The following is a 22,644-nucleotide window of genomic DNA, read 5'->3' as shown; positions in this document are numbered from 1 at the left end:
GGTTTGGAGCAAGAGCCCTTACCTCCTATGTTGGCCACCCAAGTGAACTCCTCTTTGTAAAAACTGGTGTTTTGGCCTTGCCCTCTCATTTCAGTGGTAGAGTCTGAAGAAGACACACAGAAGTAACACCTCACAAAGAGAAGGAAAATAACAGCTCATTAGCCTGGATACCAGGTTTCTGAGAGAGTATCTTTGGTATCTGTCACTTCTTCACCTCCTTCAATGACACCTTTGTCTATGTCACTGTTTGTCAAGGAAACCATCTGCCCAGTGACAGGTGGGACAAAGGTGAAGGCTGACCTAGACAAATCCTCACCATATACTTCCATGTTGGCTGGCCAGACGTGGCCCAGAGGTGCAACCAGCCAGGCATCACTGCCCTACACATCAAACTCTGGGCCACAGATGAACAGAACTAAGACCCCTGGACCTAGGGCCCAGTCAGCCCACTTGGGTACGATTGAGGACGTCACCCAGACGCTCACACAGCACCCACAGGAAAGGTGACAGTTGTGGTTGCTGACTCACCAGATGGCTTTCTGTTAATAAACTGCCATGATGGAAGCTAAAAACAAATTGGTTTTGGTGTAGCCAACTATGCCTTATAAAGAGCACCAGTGAGAGATGCCCTTCATTCAGTTCAACATGGACTCTGACATTGACAGCTTTAAGACCAGTGACTTTTTTTTTTTTGACAGGCAGAGTGGACAGTGAGAGAGAGAAACAGAGAGAAAGGTCTTCCTTTGCCATTGGTTCACCCTTTAATGGCCACCACGGCCGGCGCGCTGCAGCCGGCGCACTGTGCTGATCCAAAGGCAGGAGCCAGGTGCTTATCCTGGTCTCTCATGGGGTGCAGGGCCCAAGGACTTGGGTCATCCTCCACCACACTCCCGGGCCACAGCAGAGAGCTGGCCTGGAAGAGGGACAACCGGGACAGAATCTGGCACCCTGACTGGGACTAGAACCCAGTGTGCTGGTGCCACAAGGCGGAGGATTAGCCTATTCAGCCACGGCACCAGCCAAGACCAGTGACCTTTAAAAATCATTTTCTCCTAAATAATGTAAGTTATGATTCAGTTTAAGAGTTTTAGACTTTTAGACTACCTAGCCAAGGAACATCTTTAGAAGAGTTTTCCTGATGCTAATTTCTAACTTATTGAGATATTATGTGAGGATATTTACCTCTATTGATCTGAATTGCTGATTTTCACTTTTCAGATCCTAGGCCTTCTAAGATTCTTTTTTCTCAAAATGCCTAAATCTGATCAACTTAACCAAAAAGTTTTATAAAAGAGAGAACTAATGCTGTAAAAAGATTATACCAAAAATGTTGCTTTTGCTTCTGGAAATACGAATAAAATGTAATAAGACAGAATAATGACACTGGAAAAAAATCTGAAATTTATATCTAACTTTACTACCATCAATGTTCAGTAATTATATCAATCACACATTATTAAACATTATTCTTTCTAAATCCTTGAAGTCTTTTTAACTTATCAAGAATTATAAACCACATACAAATATTTATGTAATAAGGACACAAATTTATTATACTACGACTTTGATTTAAAATAGTCCCTTTCCAAATGTTTTATTTTTAATATATAATCCATTTTGGTATACATTTATATGTATATATAAATATATAAATGAATATATAAAATATATATGTATATATACATATACACACACAAATGCCTGTGAACAGAACTTTTTTTTAAAGATTTATTTTACTTGAAAGTCAGAGTTACACAGAGAGAAGGACAGGCAGAGAGAGAGAGAGAGAGAGAGAGGTCCTCCACCCACTGGTTTACTCCCCAATTGGCCACAACAGCTGGAGCTGAGCCGATCCGAAGCCAGGAGCCAGGAGTTTCCTCTGGGTCTCCCATGTGGGTGCAAGGGCCCAAGAATTTGGGCCACCTTCTACCACTTTCTCAGGCCATAGCTGGATCAGAAGTGGAGTAGCCAGGTCTTGAACCAGTGCCCATATGAGATGCCGGCACCACAGGCGGTGGCCCCACCTGTTAAGCCATAATGCCTATACTAATGTAGAACAACTATGAGTGACTCATTTCAAGACTTTACTTTTAGGCTGGCACTGTGGTACAGCAGATTATGTTAGAGTTGAAAAAGCGTCCACCACCCCAAGAACGACTCCAAGAGGCTTTCTCTCATGCAATTAGCAAAGGGTAAGGTTTATTGATGATCCAACATGTTGGGGCCCCTGAGCATAAGAGAACAGGCAGCCCCAAGAAGTAGAGAGTTAGGGTTTTTATACACATTTAAACAAAGAAAATCAATCATTGCATCGATCAAACAGTCGGTGCAGAGTAAACAATTGATACAAGTTAAGTGATTTTACAATCAGTTGATTTATGAATACAGGGAGTACAGGATATCGAGTAAGGGCTTGATTAGACATCAGAGAACCATATGGCCTATACAGGGAGGATCAAAAAGCCTCCTATTACCAAAAGGGAGGGCCACACAACAAGGTTACAAGAACTGCCTCGATGGTACCTAGGAATGCAGCCGAATGGCGATAAGGGACATATGGTGGGGTCAGAGTTCCAGGAGCAAATAGATTTCTTAGTGAAGGTTTGTTAATTTCTAAACAGTGACTCCTTCTATCTTACTTAGGTGAAACTAAGGTTACGTCTACATTGGGGTAATTCACTGACTAACTAACTTTAAAGAGAATGGCTATACAGAGCAAGTCTAACAAGGTCAGGAAGTTCACCAGAGGAGGGCAGGGGGAGCGGGAGCGGCTTTTAACTTTTTAACCCTTCAGTTACATATCTGGCTGCCAGTTTAAGTCCTGATTAGTTTTTTTTAATATTTATTTATTTACTTGAGAGGCAGGGACACAGGTAGAGGCAGAGAGAGAGAGGTCTTCCATCCACTGGTTCACTCCCCAAATGGCCGCAATGGCTGGAGCTGTGCTGATCTGAAGCCGGGAGCAAGGAGTCTCCTCCAGGTCTCCCACACAGGCACAGGGGCCCAAGGACTTGGGCCATCCTCTATTGCCTTCTTAGGCCATAGCAGAAAGCTGGATTGGAAGGAGCAGCTAGGATTTGAACCAGTTCCCATACAGGATGGCGGCACCGCAATCAGCAGCTTCATCCACTATGCCACAGCACTATTCCCTGCTTTGCTTCTGATCCAGCTTTCTGCTCACTCACCTGGGTGAGCATCAGTTGATGCCCCAGGTGTCTGGGACCTGCTACCCACAGGGGAGACCCAGATGAACTTCTACTTTGTCCAGTCCTGGGTATTGCGGTCATTTGAGGAGTGAACAAGTGATGAAAGATCATTCTGTTTCTGTCCCTCTGCCTCTCAAATAAAATAAGCAATTCTAAGAAAAATGTCCCTTTTCTGTATCTTTGTTGGAAATGCTACTTTTAAGAGAAATGAGGTGAAGACTGGGATTCATTTGAAAAGAGGTGAATGGAAACCTAAGGAATAGTTTGGGAATACTTTTGCTTCACACTGAAAAAAAATCACTATGCTAAAAAGATTTTGAATGATGTAAAACTACAGCGATAATACAGGGGAAATTTTAAATATGATCATTTATATAAGTACAGTTATACATTTTTAAATCAATATGTAAGCATCTCTTCAGGAGAATTTCTATCAATCCAAGGACTGATTACACCATGAATTTCTACAGGCATGTTTGACAGGCAAAGGGATGGGGGTGGGAAGAATGAAAGAAAAAGAAAGAGCCTGCATCTCTTGATTCACTTACTAAATGCTGGAATAGTCAGGGCTGTATTTGGCCAGAGCTCTGTGCTGGGAACTCATTTCAGATCTCGCACATGGACAGCAAGGACCTAAATTCTTGAGCTGCCTTTCAAGGCCCATACTGGCTGTAAACTGGAATCAGGAATCAGAGTCTGAATCTGAACTCAGACCCTCCAATGTGGAAAGCAGATATCGTAACTGGCATCTTAACTGCTATTCCAAATGCCCGTCCTCTACATGCATTTTTAGGTTTACCCAGACTTTTATTATCTTTGCTGGATTCTTAATTTCATCATTGCATGTTAGGTTACTTTATTAATTCTTAGCACATGCCAAGTGTTTAACATAGTACCCAATTCTTTATAACATGGTCTTTCAGTTGCATGTAATCCAAAGTTCTTAAAACCATTAAAATTTATTAATCTTGATAAACAATCCTTACTAGAAATAAATTATAGTAGGATTATCTTCTAAACATAATCTACCTGGAACATATGTGTAAGAGAATAAAGGGTGGGGCAGACAGGGAATAAAATGCCCAGAAGAATCTCCATCCAAAAGCAGTATCTTTGGGTCTGGTGGTGTGGGGTAGCAGATAGCACTGCTGCCTGCTATGCTGACATCACTTATGGGTGCCATTTCGTGTCCCAGCTGCTCCGCTTCTGATCCAGCTCTCTACTAATGGCCTAGGAAAAGCAGCAGAAGATGCCCAGGTGCTTGAGCCCCTGCCACCCACATGGAAGACCCAATAGAAGACCCAATAGAATTGCTCCTGACTTCAGCCTGACTCACCACTGGCCATTGCACCCATCTGGGGAGTCAACCAGTGTATAGATCTCTCTGTCTCTCTCTCTCTCTGTAAATGACATTCAAATAAATTTTCTTTTTTTTTTAAATCCAATAGACCTCAATATTTACATCGATCCCTAATTTGTAAATGAGCCTTTCTGACTGCCTGATATCAAGGTCCCCTGCCTTATACACCTCAGGTCTCTTTGTAAAGGAGTAATACATAAGGTGTCCATTGCCTTGTCATTTTTTAATTCAGAGAGGGAAGTATCAAAGAGAATGTCCCACAACAAAGCACTTTAGCAGGATCACTGAGCTGTTGGATAATATGGGCAAGAGCAAACCTGACTAGAAGCTCCCATTGGGAGAAACTGACTTTGACTAAGAGGCCTCCAGAGTTACAGAGGGAGGAGTGATTTGGTTCTCTCTGGTACAGGATTTACAATATGACTCTGACATCTCACTACAGAGATCATCCTTGTTATTTTTGGATTTTACAGTTCCCTGCATCCTGATTCTCTTCACTGTCATAAGAATATAAACCATAAATGATACTTCTGGCCTCCTGAGATTGTGGATCTAGTTTGAGCATTTGATCTAGTGATTGCTCTAGTGATTAAGATATAGGTTTAAGATGCCCTTGTCCCATATTAGCTACCTAGGTTCAAATTCTGGCTTGGCTCCCACCTCCAGCTTCCTGCTACTGTGCATCCCAGGAGACACCAAGTTAGGACTCATTTAATTCTGTCTCTGCCACTTACATGGAAGAGAAGAACTGTGTTTCCTGTCCTTGGCCTGTGCACTGCAGAAATTTATATGTAAGTTGGGCTGGAAGGTGGGAGACTTCTCTGTTTCTGTTTCTCTTATCTCCCTGTCTCAAATTTAAAAAAAGGTGTCAATTGTTTTTCCAGCTAAATTTTTTTTAAGATTTATTTATTTGCAAGTCAGAGTTACACAGAAGAGGCAGAGAGAAAGGTAGAGAGAGAGAGAGAGAGAGAGAGAGATCTTCCATCTGATGGTTCATTCCCCCAGTTGGCCACAATGGCCAGAGCTGTGCCAATCCCAAGCCAGGAGATAGGAGCTTCTTCCAGGTCTCCTACACAGGTGCAGGGGCCCAAAGACTTGGGCCATCTTCTACTGCTTTCCCAGGCCATAGCAGAGAGCTGGATTGGAGGTGGAACAGCCGGGTCTTGAACCAGCACCCATATGGGATGCTGGCACTCAGGCCAGGGCATTAACCCACTGTGCCACAGCACAGACCCCTCCAGCTAAAAATTTTAACAAGAGTCAAGAGAAGTTGATGGTTCATTCAGCCTATCATCCTTTGCAGCTGCTGATCTTATATAGATCAATGTGCTTAGTCTTCTAATTTCCAGCTTTTCAACTACATCCACAGCTTTTTAAAATTAACACTTTGGGTACTTTTAAGACTTACCTATGGTCCCCAAACAACTCAAGTTTAAAAATTAAACAGATGGCATTGTGGCATAGCAGGTTAAGCTGCCACCTGCCCCACTTCTGATCCAGCTCCCTGCTAACGTACCTCAGAGTGCAGTAGAGGGCAGCCCAAGCACCCACATGGGAAACTTGAAAGAAGCTCCTGGCTCCATGCTTTGGACTGGACCAGCTCTAGCCATTGTGACTATGTGGTGAATGAACCAGTGGATAGAAGATCTCTGTGTCTCACTCTCTCTGTGTAACTGACTTAAAAATAAATAAATACATATTTTTAGAAAGCTAAACAGACCTTAATTTTTGTATTTTTAAAATTATATTAATCTACTTGAGGGACAGAGAGCTTCAGATAGAGCAAGGGAAGGAATCCCATTGGGTGGTTCACTCTTCAAATGACTATAATGGCCAGGGATGGACCAGGCTGTATCTCAGAGCCATGAACTCAATTCAGGTCTCCAAATGGGGTGGTGAGAAATCAATGACAGCTGTGCATCAGCAGAAAGCTGGAATTTGGAGTGAAGTAAGATGCAAACTTAGACACTCTAGCATGGGATTTAGGTGTCCCAGGTACCATCTTAACCACCAGGCCAAACACCTGCCCCAGATCTTAGTTTAAATCATATTTGGCTGCTTAGTAACAATGATCATTGATAATAATCTATACTCTCTTTATCTAGTTTTCACTATCTGAAATGAGATAATAGAGGTATAATTAAGCTCAAAATATGCACATGGAAGTCCAGTCAATAGGTAGTAGGGATGCAAAATCAAGGTTTTGGCTGAATGAGTTCCAGTTGACTACAGAGTACTTCCCTTTCAGCAGAGCTCACACATGAGTGGATCTAAAGTAGCAGACACTGACATACATACAAGGAGCTCACCACAGGGTGCCTCCACATCTTTCTCATCATGCACTGCTCACAGGCTACATGTAGCTGCCTCACAATCCGAGATGATCACAGTGCTGTCCTGGTCGAGTCTCCAAATCCAGTATATCCTTTCAGTCATTAGGCTTATTCTTGATCAAACAGAAAAGTACAGTAGAATGGGAAAATTAAAATTAATAGAAAATCATGGCTATGACATCAAAACAGCATCCAGTAAAAATGAGTTACATTTATTGTCCATAATCAGATCATTTAACTGTAGTAGTCTTGAGTCATGAGAAAAAGAGCTGAAGGAATGTTCTGAATGTGTGTATGTGTACATATAAAACTACACAACTCATTCCCTATAAACACTCATAGAACTTTCTGCAGAATCACTCCATAAATCACCATGAACATTAATAGGGTAAGACAAAACTTTGCAAGCAGTAAAGTCTTGATATTTACCTTCCTACTAAAGGAAACACAATGAGTGTGTCCATGGCTAAAGTGAAGTGCTAGAGGCTAATTCAAAGCATAGCCATTGAATTCTGCATGATATACTTTGACTTTTGAAACACAGGCCCATAGTAGACCTCCTCCAAGAAGTTAAGCACAAAATCTTTTTTGGGGGGGGAGGGGACAGGCAGAGTTAGACAGTGAGAGAGAGAGAGAGAGAAAGGTCTTCCTTCCATTGGTTCACCCCCCAAATGCCGCTATGGCTGGCGCACTGCGCTGATCCAAAGCCAGGAACCAGGTGCTTCCTCCTGGTCTCCCATGCAGACGCAGGGCCCAAGCACTTGGGCCATCCTTCACTGCCTTCCCAGGCCACAGCAGAGAGCTGGACTGGAAGAGGAGCAACTGGGACAAAACTGCACACCAACCAGGACTAGAACCCAGAGTGCCGGCACCTCAGGTGGAGGACTGGCCTAGTGAGCCACAGTGCCGGCCTAGAATTTGAGTCTTATACTATACCTCCCAAGCTAAAGTCTTTGCCATACAGGAGCCCCTGAGAATTCTACATTACAAAGCTGCAGACTATAAGAGCCACATTTTGTGGGTAACATTTCCATATGTTTAGTCCACTTATACAAGTATAGCCTGCCTTTGTTTTTATAACATATATTATAAAAAAGAATGTAGCATCTGTGAGCAATATATAAAAGGAATCTCTTACTGCACTAAAGTATGTAATTCTAATGAAATCTGATTGGAAAGGACACAGAACTGACTCACAATCTAATGTGTCAGCAGCTAAAAGCTCAAAATGGATAAAAACCCTCTTTGGTAGTAATGCTTGTCCAGAGCCCCCTTCTTCCTGAAATGTTTGTTAGAATACTACTAATACTAGTCTACTATTAGAATAACAGGATAATAATTCTAATATTTTTTATAGATGGAAACTTCTATTAACAAAGCACACTTCACAGTTCCTTGGTGCTTGCAATTTCCCAGAATAACCAGCACATAATAGCGAAGAGCAGTGAATGTTGGGGCAGTGTATTCTGGTTTCCTACTGTCACTTTAGGGGTGCTGTGTCTCAAGCCCTAGCAACAACAGAAAACCTGAAGAATACATCTCTTGATTCTGAGACCTCAAAAGTATCTGGAGATAAGTGGTAAGAGATAAGTGGCGTCACCTCAAAAAGACCCACATAAGGGCAGGTAAAGCAGGATGGACCACTAAGTATGACTTCAAGTGACTTTAGATTGCTGTTTCCAGTGCTGTTACTTGATGTCTGAGGATGTCTACTCTTTGTCACATTCTAACAAGAACATGTGCATTCTCACCAATAAGGCTGTAATATGCCTACAGTGAGGACATTCTGGCCAGGGGCATTCCTGTGCTACAGACTGTGCTATAGACAAAGGGACATTTACTCTAACACATCATGCACCATAATGAAGTTGCCATAGGTTTTGAGGACAGATTAAGGAGGAACAGACATGTAAGGGAAAAAGATGACAAAGTGCATGCCTAGTACAAGGCCAGATGAGAAAGTACTCCTAGGAGTCTATGTCCCAAATGACTTCTCCATTGCACCTGAAAGTATAGGAGAAACTGAGCTAAATTGTTATGTGATACTTGTGTTCTCAGCCTTCTCAACAAACTCATTTCCCTTTCAAAATGAAAGCAAAAGTTCTAGGTTCTGATGGAAATGTAAAAACACAAAATGGTGACAATGGTGTAAGGGCTGGGAACAGGGGATGCAAGCTGGAGGGTTCTGTTTAACACATACCAACACTGTCACAGCAGCCTTGGCATGTGGAGGTGAGCTCTATTCATTAAGAAAGGGGCAGGTGCCATCCACATGTCTACACAACTGACTTAGCCTTGCACAATAACCATCTTAATTATCGTCATGGGAAGGACACAAGTGAAAGTCACTTTTCACCAAGAGGGGGGAGAATGAAAGGGGAATGCCAGGAGAAGAGGGGGACCTTGACACAAGGAAGACTGTGACAAAGACTCACCCTGGAAAGGAATGTGTAGATTTTGGAGAGAAGGCTGCTAAACAATGAGATTCTGCCCTCTAGGGGCATGACACTGGTATGCCAATCCCCATATTCAATGCCAGGGAGTGACTGGATAGCATGTATGCTAGAATACCAGGGTCACCAAGGATATCCTAGCTCTGTCCCATGCACTGTATCTGAGCTCTCCAAAGGGCAGTTACCATCCTTGGCCAGCAAGTATATCCGTATGGAACTTCCCCAAACTGCAGGTGTACTTTCAACACCTTTCTCAAACATTCCATCTACCCCTTTCCTATTGTGCTTCCTGCCTCCCCACCCTGCCCCAGACATATCTCCTTAGGAAGAGACTGCCCCGAAGAAGGAGGGATCCCTCAGAAATTCAGGCCTCAATATCACCCCCACCTCCCTAACCCTTGGGATGAATCCAGCATAAAGAAACCAGTGCAGGGTACCTTACCTAGGAGAATTTCAGACAGGGAGTAATTTTCAGCATATCCAGTGGACAAGAGGCACAGCACCATCCCTGCCTGCTGCTGTGTGTGTCAGAGCAAGTCAGGGCCTGGGGCAGGAGCACAGAGCTGTGGCATGAGCACAGGAGATGCAAGATTCCTACTCTAAAACTTTTGAAGAAAGGAAATGGGTTCATTTTGGGTTAAGTGTAAAAAAAGAAGGGTGGAGGACAGAGGGTCAGGGAAGGAAATGCACATTTTTACATTTTACATTAAAAGGAAGGTTTGAAAAATTGGCTCTTCACTTAAAGACATAAACAGACTTTGGAGAGTAGTGTTGGAAAGACAACTCACTATGTGCAATGGAACTGTAATAAGACTGTCAATATATTTTTCAGCAGAAATTTTGCAGTCCAGAGGGAGTGGTATGGTTTATTCAAAGTCCTGAAAGAAGTAAACAAGAAAATGTGAATCAATGTATTATTTTCAGTGATCCTGTATTTCAAAAATGGAATATAAAGAAACTTTATTTAAAAAAAAAAAAGGTAAAGGTGTTTATCACCATTCACTGGAAAAACTGCTACAGGAAATTCTTCAAGGGGAAGGAAGAGGATACTAACTAGTATAAGGAAATCATGTGAGGGGCCGGCATTGTGGCTCACTTAGTTAATCCTCCGCCTGCAGTGCTGGCATCCCATGTGGGTGCTGGGTTCTAGTCTTTGTTGCTCCTCTTCCAGTCCAGCTCTCTGCTGTGGCCCGGGAAGGCAGTGGAGGATGGCCCAAGTGCTTGGGCCCTGCACCCACATGAGACCAGGAGGAGGCACCTGGCTCTTGGCTTCAGGCCAGTGCAGTGCTGGCCATAGTGGCCATTTGGAGAGTGAACAACAGAAGGAAGACCTTTGTCTCTCTCTCTCACTGTCTATAACTCTACTTGTCAAAATAAAAATAAATAAAAAAAAAGAAATCATGTGAAAATACAAAGCTCATAAGCCAGTGTGCATACAGTATCAGATTCAAACCACTAATATTCTAATTATGGAAGACTGATAAATTTTATCACTAGTAAAAGGTTAAAAGACACTCTATAGGGGCTGAAGCTAAGGCATACTGGGCTAAGCCTCTACTTGTGGCACTGGCATCCCAGGTCAGCACCAGTTCTTGTCTCAGGATCATGTCTCGGCTAATCTGCTTCTGATTCAGCTCTCTGCTATGGCCTGGGAAGGCAGTAGAAAATGGCTGAAGTGCTTGGGCCCCTGCACCTGCATGAGATATCTGGAAGAAGCTCCTGGCTCCTGGCTCCTGGCTCCTGGCTCCTGGCTCCTGGCTTCAGATCACCCCAGCTCCAGCTGTTGTGGCTATTTGGGGAGAGAACCAGTGCACAGAAGACCTTTCTTTCTTTCTCTACCTCTCTCCATCTGTATCTCTACTTCTTAAATAAAATAAATAAATAAATAAATGAAAAATAACTATAGCTGCAACATTTCCTAAATGATACAAAGTATAAGGTGAAAATGTGACATTCCAACATAAAATGTAGGAGGAGGGGGAGTAAAAGGATAGTCTGTGAATGATATCAGAATTAAGGCTCTCAACCTAGAGTTTTTTTTTTTTTTTTTAAATAGAAGAATTAGGAAAACCACTAGGCAAACAACTATATCATGAGGGATCTCTTAAAAGTTCAGGAAAATGTGCAATTTCAAAATATTTTTCACCAAAATCAACTTATATTTTAATTCTAATTTCATTAACTTTTTGAAATAGAGATAATAAAAAGATTTTTTAAAAGATTCAAAGTATGTCACTATAGAAAATCATCAAGTCACAAAGGATATTGGTTAGAGATGAAAAAAAGATGAATTTATAAAACAACAGTATTAATAAAATAGTAATGAACCCTCACCTCTTAATAATTATTTTGAATGTAAATGAATTCTCTAATTAAAAGGCAAACAATGGATGGAGAACAAAAAAAAAGATAAAGATATGACTATATAGAGGCTACAAGAGGCTCATTTACTTTAAAGGGCATTTATAGATTGGAAGTGAAGGGATGGAAAGAGATAATCAATATAAATGAAAAGCAACAATAATCAGAGGTAACTATAAGTCAGATCAACTAAATCAGACTTTAGGCCAAAGTTGTAACAAAGAGACAAAGGTCACTGTATAGTGATAAAAGTATCAGTTCATCAAGTGGATATAAAATTGTACACACACCTAAACTCAGAATATCTCTCTGTCTCTAAAACACAGGAATACATATAAGAAATTTAAAGGAAAACAGACTATTACACAATAAAGGCAGGGATTTCAAATCCCCATTTTCAACAATAGATCATCTAGATTGAAAATCAACAAGAAAACATTGGGACTGAATTATGCATTAGGAACAAATGGTCCTACCAGACATATACAAAACATTCTTGGGGCTGGTGCTATGGTGTGAGCTGAGACTCTGCCTATGATGCAGGCATCCCATGTGGGTGCCAGTTCTAGTCCTGGCTGCTCCTCTTCTGATCCAACTCTCTGCTATGGCCTGGGAAAGCAGTGGAGGATGGCCCAAGTGCTTGGGCCCCTGAATCCGTGAGGGTGACCTGGTAGAAGCTCCTGGTTCTGGGCTGAAGATTGTCTCAGCTCTGGCCATTGCAGCCACTTGGGGAGTGGACCAGCAGATGGAAGACTTTTCTCTCTGTCTCTCCCTTTCTGTAGCTCTGCCTCCCAAAAAAATAAATAAAAAATAATTTTTTGAGATTTAAAAGCAAGATTTATTAGAGTCAAAGACCTCATGATAAAACTGGAAGCTCCCAAGGACAAGTACTTCTGACCTTGCTAAAGGTAACTTTTGGGATAAATAAAATCTAGAAAAAGAACAAACAAAAAAAAACATATTTTGTCTAAGAACAATACAATAAAATCAAAAGTCATCCAAAGTACACATACAATATATGTGGTCATACATTAAGCCAATGTCAACAAATTTAAGATTAAAATCATATCAAGTATAATTTCACACCCTAGTGGTCTGAAAATAGAAATTAATAATAGGTGAATTAGAAAATAGACAAATATGTAGGAACTAAGCCATATACAACCCTAAATAACTACAGGATCAAAGAAAAACTAAAGAGGGAAGCTAAAAATACCTTGAAGAAAATAAGGAAACAGCATACAAAGCTAATAGGATGTAGCAAAATGAAGTACAATATCACCACAACAAAAAGAAGATATCAAATAAACAATTTAATTATCTAATGTTATAGCTCAACAAATTAGGAAAAACACTAAATAAGAAAATCAGCAAGAAAAGGAAATGACAGAGATTAAAGAAGTAATTAAAAATACATTGTGGGGGGCCACACTGTGGTATAGGGGGAAAGCTGCTGACTGCAGTGCCAGCATCCCACATGGGCAATAGTTCCAGTCCCGAATGCTCAACTTCCAATCCAGCTCTCTGCTATGGACTGGGAAAGCAGTAGAAGATGGCACAGGACCCTGGGTCCCTGCACGCACTTGAGATACCTGGAAGAAGCTCCTGGCTCCTGGCTTCAGATCAGCCCAGCTCTGGCCACCACAGCCATTTTGGGAGTGAACCAGTGGATGGAAGACTTCTCTCTCTCTGCCTCTGCCTCTCTGTAACTCTGCCTTTCAAATAAATAAATAAATAAATCAAAAAAGTTAAAATAAAGCCCTCATTTAAACATCATAAAAATAAAACTACTTATGATTGAATTAACCAATAAGGAGAACGATCTGTATACTCAAAAGTGTGACATATGAATAAAGGAAATTGAAGACAGCAGAAACAATGGAAAGCTAGTCCATGTTCATAGATCAGAAAAATAATACTGTTAAAATGTCCTTCCTACCCACACAAAACAATGTAGATATTTAATGCAATCCCAATCAAAATTTTAATGTCATTCTTCACAGAAACAGAAAGCAATATTAAAATTTGTATAAATAGGAAAGATTAAGAATCACCAAAACAATCTTTAGCAAAAACACCAAAGCTAGATGTATTACAAAGCTACAGCATGGTACTGGCACAAAAACAGAAACATTGACTGATGGACTAGGACGGAAAGCCCAGACATAAACCTAAAAATTGACAATTAACTGATTTTCAAATAAGGTACACAAATGTAGTAAACATAAAATGTAGTAATAGTAGTCTCTTCAACAAATCCTGCTGAAAATAATGTGCCATCCACATGCAAAATAAATTGGCTACATCTAAATATTTATATGCAATCACTAACAAATAGATTTCATGCTCAAACATAAAATTTAAAACTAGAAAAGTACTAACAGAACAGGAAAAAGTCTCAAGACATCAGTCCAGAAAATGATTTATTGGATGTAATGCCAAAAGCCAGGCATTAAAAGAAACACAGATTATTGGGATTATAGGAAATTAAAAAATATTTATACAGCAAGATAAATGACAAAGTGAAGAGAAAAGCCACACATTAGAAAGAGGCTAACAACAAATATGTATAAGGGAATCTAAGTACTCAAAATAACTCAAATATCTTTATTAAAATAGGAAAAGGACCCAAATAGACATTTCTCAATAGAAGATATATAAATGGTCAACATATGAAAACATCTTTGATATTATTAATGATGAGACACAAATAAAACAAAAATAATGTATCACCTTTCACCTGATGGAATAGCTACTATCAAAAAGATGCAAAATAGTTAAGTGTTCATAAGTACAATAGTCTCTGGAAATGTAAATTAAATCAGATAGCTTAGAAAGCAGTATGAAGTTTCCTCTAAAAACATAACATAGAACTTGCATTGGATTTATTAATTCCAAAACTAAGTATATATTTGAACATGAAACCATTATATTTAAGATATAGCTGTACTCCCATGTAGAGTACATAAGAAATAAAATCCATGAATATGTTCACCAACACATGAATGGACTTAAAATGTATTCTACTCAGATTGAAAAAGAAGAAAATTCTGTCACATGACAAGATACATGAATAGAGCACATTATATTATGTGACACAAGTCAGGCACAGAAAGGCAAATATATTATCTTGTTTATATCTGAACTCTGAAAAGCCAAAATGCATATAAGATTCACTAAGTCATAAAACAGACTAAATAAATGTTAAAAGGACTGAACTCACAGAAGGTATTTTCTGATTATGAAGGATCACAAGAGAAAATTAGGGGCGCACATTTGCCCTAATGGTTAAAATGCCCCTTTAAATGTCCATGTCCTGGATTTGAGCGTTGGTTCTGCCCAATATTCCAGCTTCCTGAAAATGTGCACACAAGTGATGGATCACGTACCTGAGTCTCTTCCGTGCATGAGAGAGACAGGAATGGAGTTTCAGGATCTAGGCCTCACCCTGGTCTGGCTCTGGCTGTTGTGGGCATCTAGGGAGTAAACCAGTGAATGGGGGATATTTTAAAAACAATATCTGATATCAGTAAACTACCCTTCTACCTTAAGAAATTAGAAAAATTGGAAAAAGCTAAAGCCAAACCAAAGAGGAAAAAGATATAGAGAGAGTAGAGTGGAAAAAGACAAAGAAACGACGGTGCAGCAGTGGCTACTTGCAGGTAGGGAACCAGGGGCTAGGGATGATGGCACATTGTGAGATCTTTCTGCCCAGCAAGATCCTGCTATCTCTGCACCCAGCCATACTGTACAGGATCTCTCCTTGACCCCAATTTGCTCTACTCATTCCTGTCTCACTTTTGCATTCTGCTGATTCCTCTGGGACAGGCCATGCAAGATTCACAACCCACTTGCTTCTGTCCACCCAACGCCTGGCAGGCTTGCTTAGCTTGCAGTGTCAAGAAATGTATAGTGTGTAAGCCAAGTTCACACGTAAGCAGCTTGAGCATGTTTGGATCTCCTGGATACTAACAGTATATCTGCAACCCTGGTAAAAGAGAGAACTATGCTACTCACTGATAAATACAGAATTTCTTCATCAGGAAAATGATCCCCATGTCTCATCTGGAGACCAGGGGATATGCAAGGATCTTGATGAACACGGTATGAGTGGTGGTCAAGAAAGGCAGAGAAATCAGAACCCTAGTCCAGTCACAGGAGCAGCTGCACACATCTCAGAAAGCAAAAGCAAATGAGGTCCTGCCCACTGCCATTGGTGGTTCCTGAACCAGGTGACCAGGTACTGAAACTGCTCCACCTCAGGAGACAGATCAGACGCACAGTGTGGACAGAATGTGTGCAGCCTCATCCATAATCCATGCTGCACTCACAGTGAGTCCCATCATTCCCAGTCACTCCTTCCCTCTACCCCTTGACCTCATTTTTGAGACATGCAGGCTCAGGAAGAAGGCCCTGAAGTCACTACCTTCCCAAGTAAACCTGGCTTCAGCTCTGTCCAAATATATACCTCCCCAGTTCAACCCACTCCTGATCCCTCTCGGAGCCTGGGTCTCCCAACTGCCTGAAAGATACTCTGGGGAGCAGAGATACTCTGCAAGACGCTTGTCTGATACAAAGCAGTTGCAGGACGGGACCAGTGCTTTGGGATCATATCTTCCCAGCTTGGTGAAAAATTAAAAAATGAGCATCAATATTTGGGGCATCCAGTTTGAATAACTAAAGCTTCCATGTCCAGGTCCTACTTTTGTTTTCTTCTTTTTGTTTCTTACCCCTGTTTCCTTGCTGTACTCCATCTATAAACCCATGGAGAGAGGTGACTATGTCTCCTACTACGATCTGCCAGCCCCCTTACACTAGTTTTCACTTTATATATGTGAGTTGACAGAAATATACAAAAAAGTATAGCTTTTAAATACACTTAATTAAATTTCTTAAAACAACTGATCTTTCTCAGTCTCTAAAAAAATTATCTTTAAGTCAATTCTGAGGAAAGAATAGCTATCTCGCCTTTGTTTAATTTTTTACAAAACACAAATAAGCATTTATTTCCCTTTAAATCTGTTTATTCTTGTATTGCAGGTCTGCATCTCATGACTGCATTTGGGGGATCCTCAAAGGCCATGACTAGGGCTAATGTGCTTTTCCCAAAGGGCAGCAGTGGAGGTGGGAGGGTGATTTGCAGGACTGTCCTCAGCATGCACAACAAGAAAGGCGTGACTACAGCTAGAGCACCCATCAGCATGTAGCCTGGTCACCTGGGAAGACCTGGGTGAAGTGTCCGTCCTGACTGGGGATCTGCTGAGATCTAAGCTAAAAGCAAATCCAATCAGAAGTCAGAGAGGACCTTGTGGTTGGGAAACAGAATTTCACAGCAACTTTGAATGAAACTGAGGATCAACATGAAGGGGGATAATGACAATAAAACGACTAAAATCCAAGTAAAACTATTATAGCACCAGACACGACTGTCTTTATGTACAAGGGTATCCAACAGGGTCAGAGAAGGAAATAGAGGTCAGACTCGGACCAGGATTCCAGGACTAACGGGAGTAACCCGTTTCAACAAAGTGTAGACAAAAAATAAAACGCTGGCACAGTCAGTGACAACAGAACACAAGGAGGATGGATGCACACAGGAGGGCCTACCATGGAGACTGCAGATGCCTGAACCAACTCTCCTCAAGACCGGGAGCGCAGGAGGAACCGGGAGAAGCACGCAGCACACCCGCTGACTCCTCCTAGTCCCAGCCTCCGACTTAGAAGGCGCTGACGGACCTGAGAGGCTCAGGCTGAGGGCTTCTTCCACCACCACAGCTTTATTCCTGGTTCCAACTTGGAGACCACCTCACGGCTGCTAACGCAGGAAGCTGTTAGGAGGGAAAAGAATCCTTAACGCCAGGCTCCTGCGGCCACTGGACCGCCGCCGCGCGCTTTTCGCCAGTTCTGCTGCGCCTGTGCGGAGAGGCCGGCAAACCCGGCGCGCTTGCGTCACTTCTCTCTTCCAAGTTCCCGGGACGGTGCCGCTCGGCACCTGCGCGGGACAGCCGGCGGCTCAGGTTGCAGGCTCCTAGGCGATACCTGCTGTCAGTCAACGGGTCGTTTCTCCCGCCAGCCCTCCTCCTTCCAGTCCCTCAGGGAGGCGCGGTGGAGCCCGCCCCAAGATCCCCCGGGTGCAGAAGTGGCTATGCGGCCACGGTTCCGGGATTCCCGCCCGCGACCCGGACGGCCGATACAGGTCGTCCCGTGGACAAGGGCTCCTGCTGCACGACTCGTGTGCTCTCCAGGAGCCCCCCCCCACCATCCCCGTCCCAACCCTCAGCCACCCCAGCATCTTTCCAGGGCTTCCCCCGCTGCTGAACCCCTTGCCTTCTGCCCCCTTTCTCTTTCCACTCGCTGCAGATTCTGAGAGCCCGTTCAGTCTCTACCAGGGATGCCCCGCCCCCTACACTTCCCTGCTACCCCTACCTTTAGTCTGGGGCTCAGGCCACTGTTTGAAGGTCACCCTCTGGGTCCCCTAAACTTACCCCCTAATCACTTGCAGACTCTGGTGGTCCCTCACCTCTTTCCAACTTAGCCCTTACGTACTTGTTCCTCCCCATCTTGCTAAGCCCCTTGGGTTTTTGACTTTGCAAATACTTCAACAACTTACTCCTCACCCCTCTTTCTCTTCCTAGCCTACCCCTGAATTGCGTCTCTTCCCTGGTTGGAATTCCAGCTCTCTACTCCACTTCATCCCCCCTAAGGGCTCTTTCAGTCCCACGCTGTATTCCTAGTCTCCTGTTTCATGTGTAGCAGTCTAGAGCCAGGCAGTCCTGGTCTCTTTGAATATTACAATTTCTGCCGCACTGTGGGGAGTGCTGGGAGACAGACAAGTGCACCGAGGGAGGAGGGGAAACATTTATCCTCTTCAGAAACTCAACTGAAAAGAGGGTATTTATATATGTGGGCAAACACAAAAACACTCCCCGCCTGCACTCGGTCTGGAGGTTTGGAAAAGCTGAGAGTATTTATATGGTCATTTGGGGGTGGGGGTGCCCTGGAGATCTCACTGATTATAATTAGGAAAGGGTTGAGGAGAAACAACTGCAGCAGGCAGTTCTTCAAACACAATCTAGTCTAGTTGTACTTCATGCTGGCATTGTGGCCCAGCAGGTTAAATCTCTGTGTGCAGCGGGTCCTGGCTGATCCACTTCCAATCCAGCTCTCTGCTAATGCACCTGGGAAAACAGAAGTTGGCTCCAATATTTGGGACCCTGCTACCCATGTCAGGGAGACCCAGATGGAGTCCCAGGTGCCTGGATTCAGTCTGGCCCACACCCAGCTGTTGTGGTCATTTGGAGAGTGAACCAGCAGATGGGAGAGCTCTCTAACTGTTCCTTTCAAAGAAAGCAAGAAAAGGGGGAGGGGTAAGAGAGAGAGGGGAAGAGGGGAAGGAAGGAAGAAGGAATTTGTCATCATTAAGTCAAGTTCTTTGAAAGACAATGGCTTGGGTTCAGGAGTTGTGCAACAGAAGGGCCAGTTTAAATCCTTTGCTGGAGAATGTGGATACTCACATCCTTCATGGACTCAAATCCTATACCTAAACAGAATTACACCTTATAAGGTAGCTACTTGCTTATCAAATGAGATGCAATAGGTAGATTTGGGTGTGACTGGGGAGGGTCACTCACCCCAGCATGGCAGGCTGCTGTAGATCTCCAGCATCACATCCCTGTACAGGGTCCTCTGAGAATTGTCCAGATGCTGTTACTCACATTGGGTGGACATAACAGTCTGGTCTTATGACACCAATATCTTTTACAGAGCATTTGTCTTCAGCATTTCAGCTCTGGGTCACAAAACAGGTAAATAGGGAATCCATTCTCTCAGTGTGTTTTACGTGTCTCTAATGTAAGATGAAGCCTATTTTGTGCTCTGTATGCTGACAGTAAGAAAAACACAATGGAAATATATTCCATCTGTGTTAATGTTGTAATTGCAAATATACTATAAAAGTTTTTCTTATATACCTAGAACTAACCTTCCCCACAAGAAAGGAACAATGGAATTCTGACTGTGTTAAGAGATCACAGTGACAGGCTAGTGGGGCCACCATGCGGCTGGCCAGGGGCACACTGGGAAGTGGTTGGAAGGCTAGCCTCAGTGCTGTCGGCATCTGTAGGTGCCTGCATGTGACAAAGTTGTGGCCCTTGGCAGTTGGGAGTGAAAGGGTGGGGTAGCCACCCAGTGCCTTCAACTAGGTGCTGCTGTAGTTCATGGTGTGCCTCCTGTCCAAGAAGCTGCTCAATTTGAGGCATCAACAAATGAATTGATTAATGAAGAGTTGGGAATAGCCTATCCCATCATTGATGGGATTCCCAATAGGATACCACAGGCACTAAGGATGATCTATCCAGATAAGAAGAAACAGAGCGGTACTAGATCATGATTTTTAAAAAACACAGCAACTAAATGTTGTTAATACCATATCCATTGCCGGCGCCGTGGCTCAATAGGCTAATCCTCCGCCTTGCGGCGCCGGCACACCGGGTTCTAGTCCTGGTCGGGGTGCCAGATTTTGTCCCGGTTGCCCCTCTTCCAGGCCAGCTCTCTGCTGTGGCCAGGGAGTGCAGTGGAGGATGGCCCAAGTGCTTGGGCCCTGCACTCCATGGGAGACCAGGATAAGCACCTGGCTCCTGCCTTCAGATCAGCATGGTGTGCTGGCTGCAGTGTGCCAGCCGCGGTGGCCATTGGAGGGTGAACCAATGGCAAAGGAAGACCTTTCTCTCTGTCTCTCTCTCTCACTGTCCACTCTGCCTGTCCCCCCCCAAAAAAAGGCTAAATACCATATCCATTTATAAAACAAATCCTCAATTAGAGAGATATGACACATTATTCTTTTAAAAATGTTTATTTATTTATTTTATTTTCTTCTGAGCCAGAGAGAGAGAGAGAGAGAGAGAGAGGGAGAGAGAGAGAGAGAGAGAGAGAGAGAGAGAGAGAGAGAGAGAGAGAGAGAATCTTCCAACCACTGGTTCAAATGGCTGCAACAGCCAGACCTGGGCAAGACCAAAGCCCAGAGCACTTATGCCATCATCTGATGTCTCCCAGGATGCATTAGTAGAGATATGGATCAGAAGCACAGAGGCTGGGACTCAGGCCAGGCACTATGATGATAGGTATGTGAATCCCAAGTAGTAGCTCAACCTACTTCTCCACAGTGCCTTCCCCTGGTAAATTCTTTTTAGCTTTATAAGCTATATACATTTCAGCTCAAAGGCAGCATCAGAGTTAACAGGGAAGTACTGGAAGATAAGACTGTTCCATCATCACAATCCTTTAACATTTTATATGAGATATTAGTCAATAAAAGAAAAATAATTGAAAATTATTATGATTTGCATACAATATACACCTGCAAGACCCAGATGATCTCCTGAAAACTACTATCAGGATGATTCAATAAATTAGAATATAAAAGTAATATAAAATCATCATATCAGAGTGGGAAACTAGCAAAGCAACTAGGATGCCCATGTCCTACATTACAGTGCCTAAGTTTGATTCTCATATCTGGTCCCTGACTCTAGCTTCCTTCTAGTGCTGGAAGTGTATGATTCAAGTGACGGTCAGTCACATGGAGACCTGGATCAACTTTGTGACTCCAGGTTTTTACGTGCCTAGCCCCAGCCCCAGTCACTTTAGGCATTTGGGGAGTGAAGCAGTTGATGGGAACTTTCTTTGTCTTCTTATTTCTCTATGAAAAATCAATAAATACATTTTTAAATATTTATTTATTTATTTGAAAGCCAGAGTTACAGAGAGAGAGGAGAAGCAGAGAGATAGAGAGAGAGAGAGAGGTCTTCAGTCCACCGGTTCACTCCCCAATTGGCTGCAATGGCTGGAGCTACACCAATCTGAAGCCAGGAGCCAGGAGCTTCCTCTGGGTCTTCCCACGTGGGTGCAGGAGACCAAGGATTTGTGCCATCTTCTATTGCTTTCCCAGGCCATAGCAGAGAGCTGGATTGGAAGTGGAGCAGCCAGGACTTGAACCAGTGCCCACAAGGGATGCTGGCACTGCAGGCATCGGCTTTACCTGCTATGCCACAGTGCTGGCCCCTCTTTTTCTTTTCAATAAAAATTCTAAAAATTGAATGCTTACAGTGACTATGCTGTTTGTGCTCTATGCCTGCACATTGGGCCAGAGAAACAGATAACTTTCTGCTTAACTCGCAGGTCTATGGATCAAGAAAAGGCACATCTGGACATAACATAATTTCCTGGCATCACTCAGATTCTAAATTTGAGTGCATAGTGATAAATAGATGGCACTTTAGGGCTGTGTTATTGAGTATGAAATGTGGTTAAGATACATGTTAGAGGAGAGAAATACCCATGTGTGGGGACCACTACCCACTCATTTTCAGTGTTGTTTCCTGTGAGAGGATCACATACTCCCACTCTCACTCTGGAAAAAGTCAGAGAAGGGCAGAAAAATGACTCTGGTCAAGCAAATACAGTGAAAGGGACGTGTTTCACTTCTGAGAACAGCACACTTTTGGTTCCTTGCCCTCTTTAGTCACAATGATCAGCAATGTTCTAGGAGAGGCCATTCTATCAGCCTGAACTTAAAATGAGATTTGATATACATCTTTTTTTTTTTTTTTTTTGACAGGCAGAGTGGACAGTGAGAGAGAGAGAGACAGAGAGAGAAAGGTCTTCCTTTGCCGTTGGTTCACCCTCCAATGGCCGCCGCTGCAGCCGGCGCACCGCGCTGATCCGATGGCAGGAGCCAGGAGCCAGGTGCTTTTCCTGGTCTCCCATGGGGTGCAGGGCCCAAGCACCTGGGCCATCCTCCACTGCACTCCCTGGCCATAGCAGAGAGCTGGCCTGGAAGAGGGGCAACCGGGACAGAATCCGGCGCCCCGACCGGGACTAGAACCCGGTGTGCCGGCACCGCAAGGTGGAGGATTAGCCTATTGAGCCACGGC

General features: G+C 43.1%; 1 long non-coding RNA gene across 4 annotated transcripts; it reads right to left on the bottom strand.

Moving 5' to 3' along the window:
• Nucleotides 1–22: 22 nt before the first annotated feature.
• Nucleotides 23–17,621, bottom strand: LOC149119309 (uncharacterized). 4 transcript variants are annotated; one of them, XR_016228599.1, is made up of 3 exons: nt 17,321–17,621; nt 15,103–15,189; nt 23–129 (listed from the first exon to the last, which is right to left on the bottom strand). It is a non-coding gene; the product is annotated as an uncharacterized LOC149119309 (long non-coding RNA). The 4 variants fall into 4 exon arrangements; XR_016228600.1 differs by lacking the exon at nt 23–129 and adding an exon at nt 6,411–7,012; XR_016228598.1 differs by lacking the exon at nt 23–129 and adding an exon at nt 10,042–10,230.
• Between the last annotated feature and the right edge of the window lie 5,023 nt (nt 17,622–22,644).

Source organism: Oryctolagus cuniculus, chromosome Y, assembly GCF_051225735.1.
Source record: "Oryctolagus cuniculus isolate XC-2025 breed Fujian yellow rabbit chromosome Y, ASM5122573v1, whole genome shotgun sequence".
Classification (NCBI taxonomy): Eukaryota; Metazoa; Chordata; class Mammalia; order Lagomorpha; family Leporidae; genus Oryctolagus; species Oryctolagus cuniculus.
The sequence above is the reverse complement of the archived record's forward strand: the minus strand, read 5'-3'. Positions and strand labels throughout refer to the sequence as shown.